Source organism: Tenrec ecaudatus, chromosome 11 (assembly GCF_050624435.1).
Source record: "Tenrec ecaudatus isolate mTenEca1 chromosome 11, mTenEca1.hap1, whole genome shotgun sequence".
Taxonomy (NCBI): Eukaryota; Metazoa; Chordata; class Mammalia; order Afrosoricida; family Tenrecidae; genus Tenrec; species Tenrec ecaudatus.
The window spans coordinates 79,953,006-79,968,647 of NC_134540.1; positions in this window are offsets into that span (position 1 = coordinate 79,953,006).

Sequence of the window (15,642 nt, forward strand, 5' to 3'; positions counted from 1 at the left end):
GGGGGTGTGACTGTCAGGCAGCCAGGAGGAAGAGTAGACACAAGGAGGAGCTAGTTTGCTCCATGCCAGGCCCTGTCCTCAGGGGCAGAGTGTGTGTCCCACTGAGTCCTCACCCCCTGCATGGCAGCAACCATTGTCCTTGATGAGCAAGCAGATGCTCAGAGAATCCCACACTGAGCAGAAAGTCACAGGGCTGGTCCGTCCCCCCCGCCTCCGCCCTGGCTCTGATTATACAGACCACACTCTGCTTAATGCATCTGCAATCTGCATCTCCGATGAAAGGACTTGGGAACACAGTCCACTGCTGTGGAGTCAGCATCTGATAAGACTCCAGACCCAGTGCTGGGGACAGTGTATCAGGTGGTTGTGTACGAGAGGATGTGTATCGGGGGTGTGTATCAGAAGACTGCATATGGGTGGGGGTGAACCAGGGGCTGTGTATCAGGAGACTGTGTATCAGGGGGCTGTTTTCATGAGTCTTGTGGCTGTGGTGGCTGCCCACGCAGCCTTCTCTCTTTCTGGGTATTTCCTCACAATTGGCTTCATTTTATCCTAAATTGCTCACAAGAAGGACCGAGCTATTTGACAGGGAAAAGCAGATGAATTCTGCATTTCAGATTACCATCTGGCAATGTAGGAGGCTGGGATGTGACTCTTGTCTATCGTGATGAGTAGGTGTTACTTCTGCACTGACTTTCGGCTGGACCATTTGTTGCTCTCTGCCACTCTCTCAAAGGCACGCCGGGAGCCCTGCTCTCATTCGGGATGTCTGAGAGGACGGCACAGGTTGTCCGCTCTGAGCACACGTGATGGGATAGCCCATGTGGAGGAGACAGAGCCCGCCCACCGGCCGACACTTGGTGTCTGACTATTGTCCTAGTGTTTACTGGGTGAATTTAAAAACAAAGCCAACTCAGCCACGTTGAGCTGCTCCAACTCCAGTCCCCCCTGTGTGGCAGAGTAGAACGGGACTCCCTCGGGTTCTCAAGGCTGCGACCTCCCAGAAGCAGACCACCAAGCTTGCCTTGCCAGGTCCTCTGCGTGGCCTTGAAGCACCAACCTTTCAGTCTGTAGGCGGGCGCTTGACCATTTGAGCCTCCTGGGAGCCTACGGTGAGCTTTATACCCTCCAAACCTAGTGAGGTGCTGGCAGTGCCCCCGTTTTGTGTGAGGGCAGACACTGAAGATTACTGAGGCAAAGTAAGTTGTCAAAGGCCAAAGAATATTGAAAGTATCATAGACCACCTACAGGACAAACAGGTTTGTGTTAGGAGGGCGGCCAGAGTGCTCCATAGAGGCCAGCCTGGTGAGACTTCATCTCACCTACTTTGGACAGGAATCCCCGGAGGAAGGTATCACGCTTGGGGAAAGTAGAGGGCAGTAAAAAGAGGGAGACCCTCGGTAAGGTGGATGAACGCAGTGGCTGCCACAGGCAGGGTCCTGGCAGCTCTGAGGATGCAGACACAGAATTCCAGCAAGGCGGGGAGGGTAAAGACCAAAGAGAGAGAGAGAAGCTCCCAACACGTCTCTTTAAAAAAAGTTCGAGGTACCAAGGAGTCATCACCAGGTTACCACCTGATTGACAGGTTGGACTCCGCCCCTATCTCTGCACATGGACCATCTAGTGTGCATAAACGCCAGCCACAGTCACCACACAACAGGTCAATGACAAACATGTGATTTCTAGTCAGTCTGCCCTACTAGCCTGTAACTGCTCTCACCTGAAGGAATTAGCTGAGGCTGAGCGGAGACGAACTGAGGCTTCTCGGGACACAGGCAACGCATGCTGGTTGGCGAGGGAAGGAGGCAGCAGGGCTCAGAGTCAGCCTCTACAGCAGGGGCAAAGGGCCCAGGGTCACTTTGGTGTCGTAGCTATCTTTAAGGAAGGGCAGTACCCTTCATCCCAGTTACTCTGAGCACACAGGTTTATACCCTGCCACCCTTGCCTGAATCCACCTTCAGTTCACTTATGCAATTTCACATGCTATTCGGCAATTCATACGGTTGTCATTAGCTCATTTTTCATCAGTCGGCAGCCTCTTCCTTCTTCCTAATCTGTTCTTCGTCTGGGAGCTCTGCTGAAACCTGTTCTCCATGGGTGACTGCTCATTCTTAAAATCCTAGTGCATCGCTTCCAGCCTCACAGCAACGCATGGCCATTGCAGTATGACAAACTGATAGATTACAGCAACATGTTGAAAGATGCAGGAATATGGAGGGAATATACAGAGACACTGTACCCAAAAGAAGTGATCAATTCAACTATCAAGAGGTAATAGATGGTCAAGGACCAATGATATTGAAGGAAAAAGTCCAACCTGCACTGAAGGTATTAGCCAAAAACAAATCTCCAGAAATTGAATAAAAGAAGCAGCAAGTTGCAGTTAAAAAATCTATCCACAAGAGAAAGACCTGTTAATTTGCCTCTAGAAAGATTATAGTCTAAGAAATTCTATAGGATTATTTTACTCTGACCTGAAACCCACGTGGGTTGACTGCCCAGGTCAAAACCTCCTCTATGGACCTGGATCTGGGCGGTCAGCCCATGTGGGTTTCAGGTCAGTCCTGTCTTGTGCTTGCAATGGGACCTTGTGTGTGTTCATTGAGCTCTCTTTCCACATGAATAAATGGCGTGCTGAGCAAATTAAATGAGGTCATTCACATATGGAAGCCAGTGGACCCTATGGTTAGAGTCTAGGCTTGGGAGCTTCACTTGCCTAGATTTTTAACTGCAACTTGCCACTGATAAGCTTTGTGACATTGGCCAAGTTACTTAATCTCTCCTAGTCTCAGTTTCCGTCTTTGCAAAATGGGGAAAGTTAAACAATTATCTCATCAAATTGTAGTAACTCTATGGGTCAGTACGCATAAATAGAGGGTGGCACTTGAAGATATGATCAACAGACATCCATTTTGATCTCAGGAGACATTTGGCAATATCTGGAGAGGTATTAGATTGTCATGATTTGGGAGTAGGGTGGGGAGTGGTCGTGTTTGCTATTGGCATCTAGAGGGTAGAGGCCAGAGATTTTGATCAATAAATGTCTTGCAATACATAGACACTTCTTACAGCAAAGAATTAGCTGGTACAAAATGTCAATAGGGCCAAAGTTGAAAAGTGGTTTAGGGAACCCACTGGGCATCTGGATGCCTTTGCTCGGGCATTGTAAAGTTTGTACTCAGAGGCCCCTGAAAACGGTGTAAGTCAGTCAATGGAAACCACATACGTCAAAACTATCTGACGCAGTCGCGAGTGGGTTCTCCCCGAGTCAGGGGCCGACCCAGGAGCAGCCACAGCAGCTCTCTTGAGAAGGCTGCATGCGGTGGATCCCACAGGAAGGCACGCAGCGTGTCCAACTCCAGCCCTGCTCTCCTTCCAGCCCCGCTGCTGAAGGGATGCTCCTCGTACCACTGGCGGCTGATTCTCTCTCTGTAACACTCCATGGTTCTCTTTGAAGCATGTTGTTCAGTTCCACACAGTAGTTTTCTCTCTGAGCTTCAACCTTAATGCTGAGCTACTTCGATGTAAAAGACCTGCCAGGGGAAATGTTGTCGTGCCTGTAGCACATTTCTGGAAAATAGCCTTGGGTCACCAGTGTTTAGTTCCCTGGGGAGATGTGCAGAGAAAAAAATGGCCACATTCTGCCTTTAGAGCCTCCTGGTGCTGCAGCACAGCTCTGTGCCCATCAGAGCCTTTAATTTGGCCCCGAATAACTGGGGGTTTCACCTTTGCCAGTTCCTGTTAACTTGCAAGTAACCCATGAAGGTCTCATTAGCTCTTTCTTGTAAAAATAACGAGGACCATGGCATCTGGGCTGGCAGCTTCCCTGTTTGTGATCATGTTTAACATCCCCAGAGCCAGCAGTTTGTATTCTGAGCACCTGGGAGCGTGTTTGTCCTATGGAAAGTGATTAATAAATAAAATCCAAGAACTCACTGCCTTCGAATCAATGCTGACTCACAGTGAACCCCTGTGGGTTTCTGAGACTATAACTTTACAAGAGTGGAAATCCCAGTTTCTCCCTTGGAGCTGCTGGTGGTTTTGAACTGCTGACCATGTGGATCGCAGCCCAACGCATAACCACTCGACCACCAGATCTCCATACAAGATGACAAAAATGAATGATTGCAGCCATTTTTTTTTCAGAAGAAACCCAATTTGATTAGGTAACTTCTCCCAAATCCAAAAGCTGGTAAAAGGAAAAAGTAGACTTCCAATTCGATCCTGAATCAAGGACTCCTGGCCTTCTGCATCTTCCTGCTCCTGCAGTGTGTGCTCAGTGAAGGCCGGGGACTGACCTGTGTCCAGTTGTCGTCGATACAGGGTTGCAGAGGGGCCTGAGAGACAGACAGCATTGCTATCCAAGATGGCCTTCTCTTCTTCCTCACTTCAAACGATGGTTGGTTTTGTGTTTCTAGAGTGTTCTTGCTAGTTGCCATTCAGCCGGCAACAGTAAACAGAGGTGTCCATTCTGGTTCCATCTCCATGATGATTGGTCTGTTTCTGTCCCTGGCTGTGGCTACTGTGTCAATCCATTTCAGGGTGCTTCCCCTCTTCCCACGGTCCTCTTTTAACAAGCATAATGCAGAAGATGCATGTCAGGAGAGGGTCTGAAACTTGCTCTTGAAAGTCAAATAGCTAAAGCAAATGGAGCAACGAGAAACGAACGAGTTGATGAGAAGATTGCCATCAGTGATTAGACTAAGTGGCATATGACAAGGAGATATGCGAAAACCTGGAGTGACAAACCGAAAAGGGAAGACCACACTCAGCGTGCTCAAGCTGCAAGATCTGAAGAGGGAAGACAAACGTTGCGTTGCAATGCTGAAGGATCTCACAGGCAAAACATTGAATGACCCTGGAAGCATGGAAAGATGGTAAAGGCACACACAGAGCCCCTGTGCCGCAGGAACTGGCGGATGTCCAAATTTCAGGAGTTTGCACATGATCAAACCTGCTGGTGTTGAACAAAGAATCGTATCCCTGTGAATGAGGCGGAGTACAGAGTGGAGACCCAGAGCTTATCTGTAGACAACTGGGCATCCCCTTACAGAAGGGTCAGAGGGAAGAGCCAGACAGGGTGCAGTATAGCACCGCTGAAACATACAACTTTCCTCTATTCTTTAATGCTGCCTATTTATCATGACCCCAATTCTACCTTACAAATCCGGCTAGACCAGAGCATGTACAGGGGTACAGATAAGAGCTGGAAACACAGGGATCCAGGACAGATAAACCCCCTGAGGACAAATATTGAGATTAGCCATACCAGGAGGGGATGGGGAAGGTGGGAGGAGAAAGGGGGAAGCTATCATGATGATCTACATATAACCCCTTCCCAGGGGGATGGACAACAGAAAGTGGGTAAAGGGCGACATTGGTCAACATAAGACATCAAATAATAATAATTTATAAAGTATCAAGGGTTCTTGAGGGAGAGAGGGTAAAAATGAGGAGTGACTATGAATGGGTCAAGTAAAAAGAAAATGCTTTGAAGATGATGATGGCAACAGATGTACAAATGTGTTTGACACGGTGGATGTATGTAGGAATTGTGATAAGAGTTGTAGGAGCCCCCAACAAACAAACTGCTGGTATTAAAGAAAGAAATTCAAGCTCCGTTAAAGGAATTGGGGAAAAATAACCCCTGGGGCCAAGGAATTGATGAACTATCTCTTGAGATGTTTCAACAAAAGACTACAACACTGAAAAGGTTCACTTGTCTCTGCCATGATATTTGGACCAAATACTTGCCAACTGACTGGAAGAGATCTGTCTATGTGTCTATTTCAAAGAAATGGAATAAAATACAATGCAGAATTATTGAGCAATATCAATCAGATCACATGCAGTAAACATTGCTGAATATAATCCACAAGCAGCAGTACATCAACAGAGAACTGACAAAAATCCAGATGGGATTCAGAAGAGGATGCGGCGGAATGAGGCAGTCATGCATTGCTGATGTCAGATTAATTTTGGCTGAGAGAAGAGGATACCAGAAAGATATTATTTCATTTTTTTTTACTATCAAAGGCATTCGACTGTGTAGATCATAACAAATGATATGTAATTCCACAACACTGAATCGACCCAGAGGCAATTCTTTTGAACCAAACAATCATGCCTGGTTTACAATTCTTTCACCATGCTTATTTTTATGCTGAGCAGATAACCCAAGAAGCTGGACAGTATGAAGCCAAAAGCCGCATCCAGATGGAAGGGAGACTCATTGACCAGCTGCAATATGCAGCTGGCCCAGCCTCGCTTGTTGAAGATGAAGAGGAGTTGAAGGGTTTAGTGACAAATGTCAAAGACTATGGATTAAGTACGGATTCCTGGGGATTAAGCCTCTACATAAAGGAAACCGATCCTTATGATCCATATGCGGCATCATGATAAATGGAGAAAAGAATAAGTTGTAAAGCATTTAATTTTACTTGTACCCACAGTCCATGACAATGGAAGCAGCAGTGAATTATTTAATGTGGCTCTTCTAGCAGAAGTCTCTAACTCCCGTCAAATGATCTTTCCCTCCATGGGTCTGGTAAGGTGGGGGAAGATACTGATAGGATTCACCCTGGAGTAGTTGTGACCAGGATTCCCTGGAGTGCCATCGGGCTGTGTATAAAATGAGTCCTTTTAGCAGCAAAGGAAGGATCCAAGCCAGAAATGGAGCTCTTCCTCTGGACCTGAGATCTCTGTCAAGTGAACCTCCTGGATCCAGCTATAACATCAGTGGAGCAGCAGCAGAACCAGGAGCCAGAGCTTGGACAGGGGCTGGACCTCCCAACTCACAGAGCATGTAACCGGAGTGCTTTTGTGCAGCAGGCTGCTCTGGGCGCTTAATTGGGGAACTTGAACTCACTGACCCACAAAAGGGGAGCTCAGTGCTTCAGGCTGGTTTCCTGGAGTGACATGCTTCTGGGCACTTCATTCAGGGAGCTGGGTTTGCTGACCCATGGAGCTTAAGCTGAATGTCCCTGGGTTGAGGCTTTCAGCTAAGTGGTATGCTAGCAGAGGGGACAGGAACTTTGTGCCATTTCCTGGTCAACAACTCAACCCTGAACATTTTACCCCGACACTAGAACTTGTTAACTTCCTTAGTAAACCGTTTAATCGTGAATTGTGTCTGTGAGTTCTGTGTAGCCGTTACAATGGACATTAGAACCGAGAGATTACGTATATAGAGAAAATAGAGAACATTAATTTAAACATTACAGCAGTCAAGAAACCGAAATGACATATGTTATCGATCATATCTACCACAAAAGAAAGTGCACAAAAGCAATGATATCACTTTGAGGACTAAGCTGCACCAGCGACTGAAGTGACAGTATTTTCAAATTGCCTTAGGTGAATGCAAAAGATGGACAAGGAGTCAGGTAGATTATGAAAACCGGATGCATTTGAATTATGGTGTCGACAAAGACCATGCACCAAACGATGAACTGCCAGAAGAATGAATAAATCTGTCTTGGAAGAAGTACAGCCAGGATGCTTGTGAGAAGATGGGGAGATGGCAGACGTGGTTTCGGGTACTGTGGACGTCTCATCAGGAGGGGGCAGCTCCTGGAGACGTCTTCGTGCTTGGTAAAGCAAAGGGTGAACAATAAAGAACGAGGCCCCTCAACAGTAGGCACTGACACACGGCTGCAACAGTGGCTCAGGCACAGTAACGATCGGGAGGATGAAGGACACGGCAGCTTTTTGTTCTGTTGTGCACGGGCTACCTGTGAGTCAGCACAGCAGTGAAATGACAACAAGAAACGTGAACCCAGAATCCTGTTTGGGATGTTCTTCCATATAATCCTTCGTGGATCGAATGGGTAAGTGCTTAGTTAGGTTTTATGCCCACTTGGCTGGGCCAGGCTCCCCAGCAGTCTGACAGGATGGCCTCTCCCCATAAGGTGGAGGCCAAAATCTGACACCCCCTGGAAGTGTGGCCTCTCAGACATCTCTAGAAGAGATGCTGTGATGAACTGCCTCCTCTCTTCTTCCTCCTGCCGGCCTGGATCCTGTGTCTGTTTCTTGGGATTGGGCTGGCAACACATCATCCACTCGACTCTGCCTCCAGTGTCCTGAGGGCTTCCTGCTTCTGTTCCGTCCTCCTGCCTACTGGCTCATCCTCGGGTTTCCCGGTTCCCCAGTTCCAGCAGCTGCACGAGTTGAGAAGGTATTCACATCTGACCTGCGGTCTCAAGTTGTATTTGGGGCTTGCCTGCTCTGTGGTTGTGTGGGTCACTCTCTTGATAGCAATTTCTTTTGTGATATAAATCTATTTATTCTATAGATATAGATATTCTAGAGATATGACTGTCACTGGTTTGGGTTCTCTAGGAAACCCAGCCTAACACAGATGCCAACAGAAGAGTAAGCCGTTTGAACGCAGCCAGCAATCTCAGCAGAGAAATCTGGTGATCTGCTGGGGAGAGATCACAGCTTTGAGCTGTATAGCAGTCCCACTTTGCATCCACGGGGCACAATAATTCAGAATCGGTTCGGCAGCAAGTTTAATTCCTTGGCTGAAGAGTTACGACCCAAATTCTAACAACCTGATGTGGACCGATTCAGGGACTGTGTATTTTGAATGTGAGACTGTAAAGAAAGCCAAGGAAAACCAACTCTGCCATCTGGTGTGAAAGTGGGTCCTTGCAGTTTCTTTTTCCTCAAACTGTAGGACCTCCAGGCTGGGGTAGAACGGCCCCAGCAGGTTTCTGGAACTGAAACTCTGGAGCAAAGAGCCTGCTTTGTCTCCGGAGCCTCTGGTGGTGTTGAGCTGCTGATGTTGCAGGTCGGGTTACTGAGTCTGAAAGGGCTCGGTGGCAACAAGTAGTAAGCAGCTCATCTGGTGAGTCTTCATTCACCAAAGACCTTCAGGACATGATATTCTGAGAAAGTCGTTTTATTTTTCCAGGTAATCGAACACAATTTTTATCGTTTGTTAATAAGGATGTTTAAAAATATGTAACTCATTCCCTTCTTTATTACATGTAGTAGAGTGAATGCAATTACACCATTGCTAGATGACTAAGCATGATCTCAGAAATAACGATCACTTTCTCTCTAATTCAGAAGTAACAGGGTCGAGCGAGATCCGTCTCGGTCCCAAATAACCCCATGGATCGTATCTTTCTAGCCGGCAACGCAGGGAGGTTGTTGAACTGCTCGGTTGCAGAATGTCCCCTCCTGCTGCACAAATGGACTGAGCTGGGGTCCCCAGAACCTTCTCTCCAAAACCCAAGGCTAAGCGAACTACAGGTGACTGGGAACAGGTGGGTCCAACATGCAGAGGAAAAGCCGTAAAAAGAACCGAAATTCAAGTCAGCAGGAAAGCCTTGGGGACCAGGAATACATAAAGGGCCCAAAGACTCAAACCCCTAGGGAAGGATGGGAGTGAAAGGAGAGAACCAGGCCATTGTACTCAAGATGATAAAGCTACAAGAAATGCCGCACTCTTTTTTTTTTTAACTTAAAAAATAGTTTTATCAAGGGTTCATGAGGGAGGGAGGGAGGGAGGGAGGGGGAGAGGAGAAATGAGCTGATACTGAGGAAGGGCTCAAGTAAGAAGAAAATGTTTTGAAAATGACAATGGCAGCACAAAGGTGCTTGACCCGATGGATTGATGGATGGATGGATGGATGGATGGATGGATGGATGGATGGATGGATGGTGATAAGAGCTATAAGAGGCCCCAATTAAATGATTTTTTAAAAAGAGAAAATAGAAAACAATAACAACCAAAACAACTTTAAACTGTGTCAAAAGGGAGATCAAATGATATTGTGGTGATGATTGCACATCTCTTCCTAGAATGACTGAACTGTTGAATTGTATGATGTGTGAATTATGTCAATAAAACTTTTTTAGTTTAAAATAAACACTTTTTCCCTTTTAAAGATAGCTTTATTGACATGTGATCCACATATCATACACTTCCATACTTCAGTTGTACTAAAAAGAATTGTATAATCACTATTATAATCAGCTCTGGAACATTTTCTTCTTTCTTGTATTCCTTAGGAACTCTGGTGGGTACTGCTTAGGGGTTGGACTGCTACTGCAGGGTCAGCAGTTTGAACTTAGGGCTGCTTGTTTGAAGACAAGCCCTTAAGATGTCAGATTTTCTGACAGTTGGGCACCATCTAATGTCTTCACCACACTTTGCTGTTGCACCCGTGATCCCTATCGCAAGCACTAATTGCTGTTAGACTAGGGCGAGAATGAAGGCTGCACCTTTTTAAATTGAGGCCCCAGCTCACGTTTCCTGATTCCATTCCACATCTTGGTGCTTCCTTCCTCGTGGCCCAGGCCAGTGGTCTTCAGGCCTCAATATGAATAATAAACATCTGGATGGCAGATTAAAAATACAGCTGCCCTGGCTGAGATGTAGATCTGCGAGGAGGCCCCCAAATCTTCGTTTTTTTAATTAAAGCAGCAGATGTTCTTGATGCAGAGAGATACAAAAGCTGTGATCCGAGAAACGCGAGAATGTTGCACGAAAGAGGTCTGGGAGTGTCGTGGGTTACACTTTGAGCTGCTAACCACAAGGTAGGATGCTCAAACTCACCAGCCACTCTGAGCGAGAAAGCTGCTTGCTCCTGTAAAGATCTCGTCTCAGGACCACAAAGGGGGCTTTCTATCCCATCCTGTGGAGTCGCCATGCATCGAGATCAACTCAGTGGTCATCGATTTTTTAGGACCTTGCATGTGGGGAAATGGACACGAATCGATTCCTATTAGTCAGACTTGTTACAGAATGTCTGAGCTAACAAAAATAACTGATCTGCAGTATATATAGTCATCTGGTGTTTCCCACCGATGCTTTATCAAGGGCCCTTTTCTCAGTAAGACTTATTAATGTGAGGTTTCAGTCATACGAATTAGGGAACATTGTCTTAAAAATAAACTAGGCAGAGCTTGATGTTTTTTCTCCAATAAAAACTTAAGGGTGAATTTTTATTGTTACCTACTCTGACAATGCAGTTAAATTTGTAAAAAGCAGAGACTTCGAAACAAAGGGATGGATTCAGGCAGTGAGAGCTAGCTGCCTGATTAAGACTCAGTCTAGGAATCTTTGTCAAGGTCACTTGTAAAGCCGTCCAGTTTCTGTGAAACAAACATGTTTTTCGTCATCTCACCTATCCAGTTTCTAGACTTAATTTCCTTTTATGAACCTTTGAAATGTTTTTATTTTACCTCTGCATAAACCCCAAGACTGAGAATGAAGAATGGTTTATATAAAATCAGGGTGCCTTTTCTCTCAAATAATTACTTATGAATCAGTAATGAGACCAGATCTTAAAGTACACTGCCTTTAGGGGGTTTTGTTGATTGAAGTGGAGTTTTGTTGTAATTTCTAAAATTGGTGACAATTGGTAGGGTGATCAAACATCCTCAAACTTCCAGGGTGATCTCTTTTTACACAAGCTTTCCTGGTGCTCGGTGCACTGAATTTCCCATCCACTCTCCAAAACATTTCCATTTGGATAGCAAATTACACGTTTATACTAGTAAATATTATCAACTCACAAGTCAATAGCATTCATTCTTCACCTTTAAGGAGAATTTCACTTTTCTTGTCAGAAAAATGTTATCGCTTCCCTAACTCACCCGCTGCTGGAGCAGTCCTGAAGACAAATAATTCTTTGTCAAAAATGTTTAGGTTACATAAGCAGCAAGAACTTAAGTAGCCAACACTCTGGACAGATAGGAATCCCAGAAAGGTAAGGCTGGTATTTGGCTATGCTTTCTTCTCCTCAAGAAAACCCCCTCTTCCCAAATGGAAGCTGGGAATCTGTACAGAAATTATACAAATACCAGTCTTCAAATCCAGCACCACTTCAGGTTTCATTAAGATTCTACAGAAACAATTATGCAGCCAAGTGTTAGATTTTAATCAAAGCACTTGAGAGAGAAAGCCTCTTCACAAACTGCCTGTCAGAAGCAAAGAAAAATTCTCTCAGATGAAGATTAACACCATCAGAATTTTGATATTTACTCTCTGTACCTTCTGAGTGTTTGCCATCCAGTCAAAAATAATTAGGTGATATAGTTAGTTTATAATTAGGTGATATAGTTAGTTTATTAAAGGAAACATGTAAAAGGAAACAATGAACAAAAATAAATCAAGAAAATATACAGACAATAGAAATATAGCCATTCTAGTTCCAGATACTGGAATTTTTATATATACATTTAAAAATAGCTGATTGATAAGTTCAATAAACTCAATGAAAAGTTGGAGAAATTCATCAGGAAACTGGAAACTATAAAAAATAATCAAATGTCATGGGAGAGAAAACAGAGGAGCTTATACCAAGAGCTCAGGTAGAAAATGTTCTGGAAATGATGATGGCAACATACGCGCAAATGTGCTTGATACAATTGATGCATAGAATGTTATAAGAGCCGTAAGAGTTCCCAATAAAATTGTTTTTTAAAAGAATCAAATGTAAATTCTATAATTGAAAAAATTATAATGAAATTGAAACTTAAGTAGAAGGGCTTAAGAACAAAAATAAGCAGCTGATGTCAAGGGCTCAAGTAGAAAGCACATGTTTTGAGAATGATGCTGGCAGCAAATGTAAAAATGTGCTTGACACAATGGATGGATTGTGATAAGAGTTGTACAAGCCCCCAATAAAGTGATTTTTTTAAGTATAAAAATAAGAATTCGTAAACTGGAGTATAGGTCCTCCCAAAAATAATGTCCTATTAGAGTCTCAGAAGGTAAAGAGAGAATGGGACTGAAACAATGAAGAAAGTACTAACCAAAAAGGAAGAAGAAAGTACTGATGGTCTATGTGTATATATGAGACAACTGACATAGGGGGGAAGTTAAAGATTTTCATATGAAAGGGAACAGACTTAGGAGTTTGCCCAGAGCAGGAAAGATAAATCAACGAGCTAGACTGAGGATGGTGTTAAGTAGGGTACAGTGGAAGACAGTAGTCTAGAAAAAGGAGAAGAAACATCAGAGTGGGGGCAAAGAGTAAACGCTTGGGAGGTGGTTATTGAGTGGATTAAACTTTTGAATACAAAGTTGATCAGAAATGTAACCCCCCACTTAATTTTAATAGTTGACAAGATGTATTACAAACCATAAACAGGACTGAAAATAAAATCTACATGTAGACAATATTTAGAAGTCTGTTAAAGCATAATTTTACAAATTAAAAGTGGTTTCTTTCCTACAAAGAAGAAAATGGGCACACTACTTATGAAAAAGGAACAAGATAGACAGTGGACTTCTTCATAAAAGCGATGGAAGACAGAAGACAATGGATTCTTCCAATTGATGAAAGAAAATGACGGCCAATGACCAGAGATATTATCTTTTAAAATAAAGGCATTTTCAAATAAACAACATCTGAAATTTTTACCAGCAAAGTTGCGCTATGGGCCAACAAATCTGACCCTGTTGTCACATTTAGAACTTGACAATGAATAACTGAAGCTCATCCATTCTTCTTTCAAGGGAACATGAAACATTTCACAAAACCGACCATACGCTGGAACACAAAGAAAGTCTTAATAAAGTTAAAAAGATGGAAATTATCAACTGCATGATCTGAAAATAATATAATTACAAACAAAATCAACAACAAAACAACAATTAGAAACCTTTCCTCTTTGGAAATGAGCATAGCATTCCTACATAAATCATTGGTGGACGACAAAATACTTTGAACATTAGAAAATATTTTAAATGGAATGAAAGTTAACATACAATATATCTCTACTTGTGGGATTTAGCTAACACCCAATTCAGAGGGAAATATAAAGTGTTAGATGAATATTTTCGCAAAGAACAAAAACTAAGCATCAATCATTTAAATATTCAGCTCCAGAGACTCATTTGGGTTTATTTGAATAATTTATGGTTAGTTTAGAAGGGAAAAAATCAATAAGTATCTAACAAAAACTAGATATCCATTTATGGGTTTCTGAAAATTCTAAAACGAGAAATTAAAGCAAACTTCCTAACCTAATGAAATGTATCTCATGCAAACAAAGCATCTTACTTTATGATGAAATATTAAACATGTTCCTCTTTAAACTGAGAAAAAATTATCTCCTATCAAAATGCTATTCAACGCTGGTGAATTTCCTAGTCTTTTTTCTTCTAGTCTTTTTTTAAGAGTAAAAACATTGTAAGTGAAGATAAAAATTTTATATTCTTCAGGTAAAATATTTGTGAATAAAGAAATTCCAAAAAATTCTAGATAACATATAACAATTGCAAGTCACTTTATGAAATTGCTGGTTAATAAAAAGTAATAATGTTTATATAGATATAGACATACAAAATTATAAGAAAATAATAAGAGTTCCAATTATAATCTCACTAAAAATACTTTTTGAAAATCTACCAGTAGCTAACAAAAATATGCAAGAGAATTTGAAAAGACCTAATTAAAAGGCAACACAAGTTCTAATAATAGATTGGAAATAATAGTTTGTTAAGATTTCCATTCTCCCAAAACAGATTTATCAATTTAATGTAATTCCAATAACAATCTCAGCAGGTGTGTACATGTATGTCTATTGAGAAGCTGAATCTAAAATTTATATTGCTAGATGTCACTGGGTCAGTTCCAACTCATAGCAACCAAATGTACAATAGAACGAAACACTCACTACTCTGTCCGTTCTGCACCATCCTCACAATTTGTTGTTATGTGTGAGCCTGCTGTTGAAGTCATCGTGTCAGTTCATCTCCTTGATGGTCGTCCTCTTATTCACAGTCCGCTACTTCACCAAACATGGTCTCCTTTTCCAGGGACTCATCTCTCATGATAACATTTCCAACGTACATAAGGCAAAATCAGCTACGATTGTTTCTAAGGACCATTCTGGCTGTACTTCCAAGATGTATTCATTTGCTCTTCTGGTAGTCCATGGTACTTACAATGTTCTTCACCAACAGCATAATTCAAATGCAAATCAATCTAGTACTATAGAGAACTCTATATCTTATTATTACTTGCTTGTCACAGTGAAATAATTCCTTCAACTAAGCTACCCCTGTATGTTTAAGTAAGACACCCTAGTGTTTCAATGGTCTATGGGTCTGGCGGCTGGCCTCAAGGTTGGCTGTTCAAACCTACCAGCTGCTCCAAAGGAGAAAGATTAGGCTGTCTGCTCCCATAAGGATTTACAGTCTCAGAAATTCTATTCTGCAGTACAGGGTCACTATGAGTTATAATTGACTTGGCAAAAGTGGGTTTGATTTCATTGATTTTTTAAAAAACATTTTATTAGGGGCTCATAGAACTTTATCACAATCCATGCATATACATACATCAATTGTATAAAGCACATCTGTACATTCTTTGCCCTAATCATTTTCTTTTTTTTTTCTTTTCCTTTTTTACATTTTATTAGGGGCTCATACAACTCTTATCACAATCCACACATATACATACATCAATTGTATACAGCACATCCACACATTCTTTGCCCTAATCACTCTCAAAGCATTTGCTCTCCACTTAAGCCCTCTGCATCAGGTCCTCTTTTTTTCCCCTCCCTCCCCGCTCCCCCCTTCCTCATGAGCCCTTGATAATCCACAGGTTGTTATTTTGTCATATCTTGCCCTATCCGGGGTCTCCCTTCCCCCTCTTCTCTGCCGTCCAA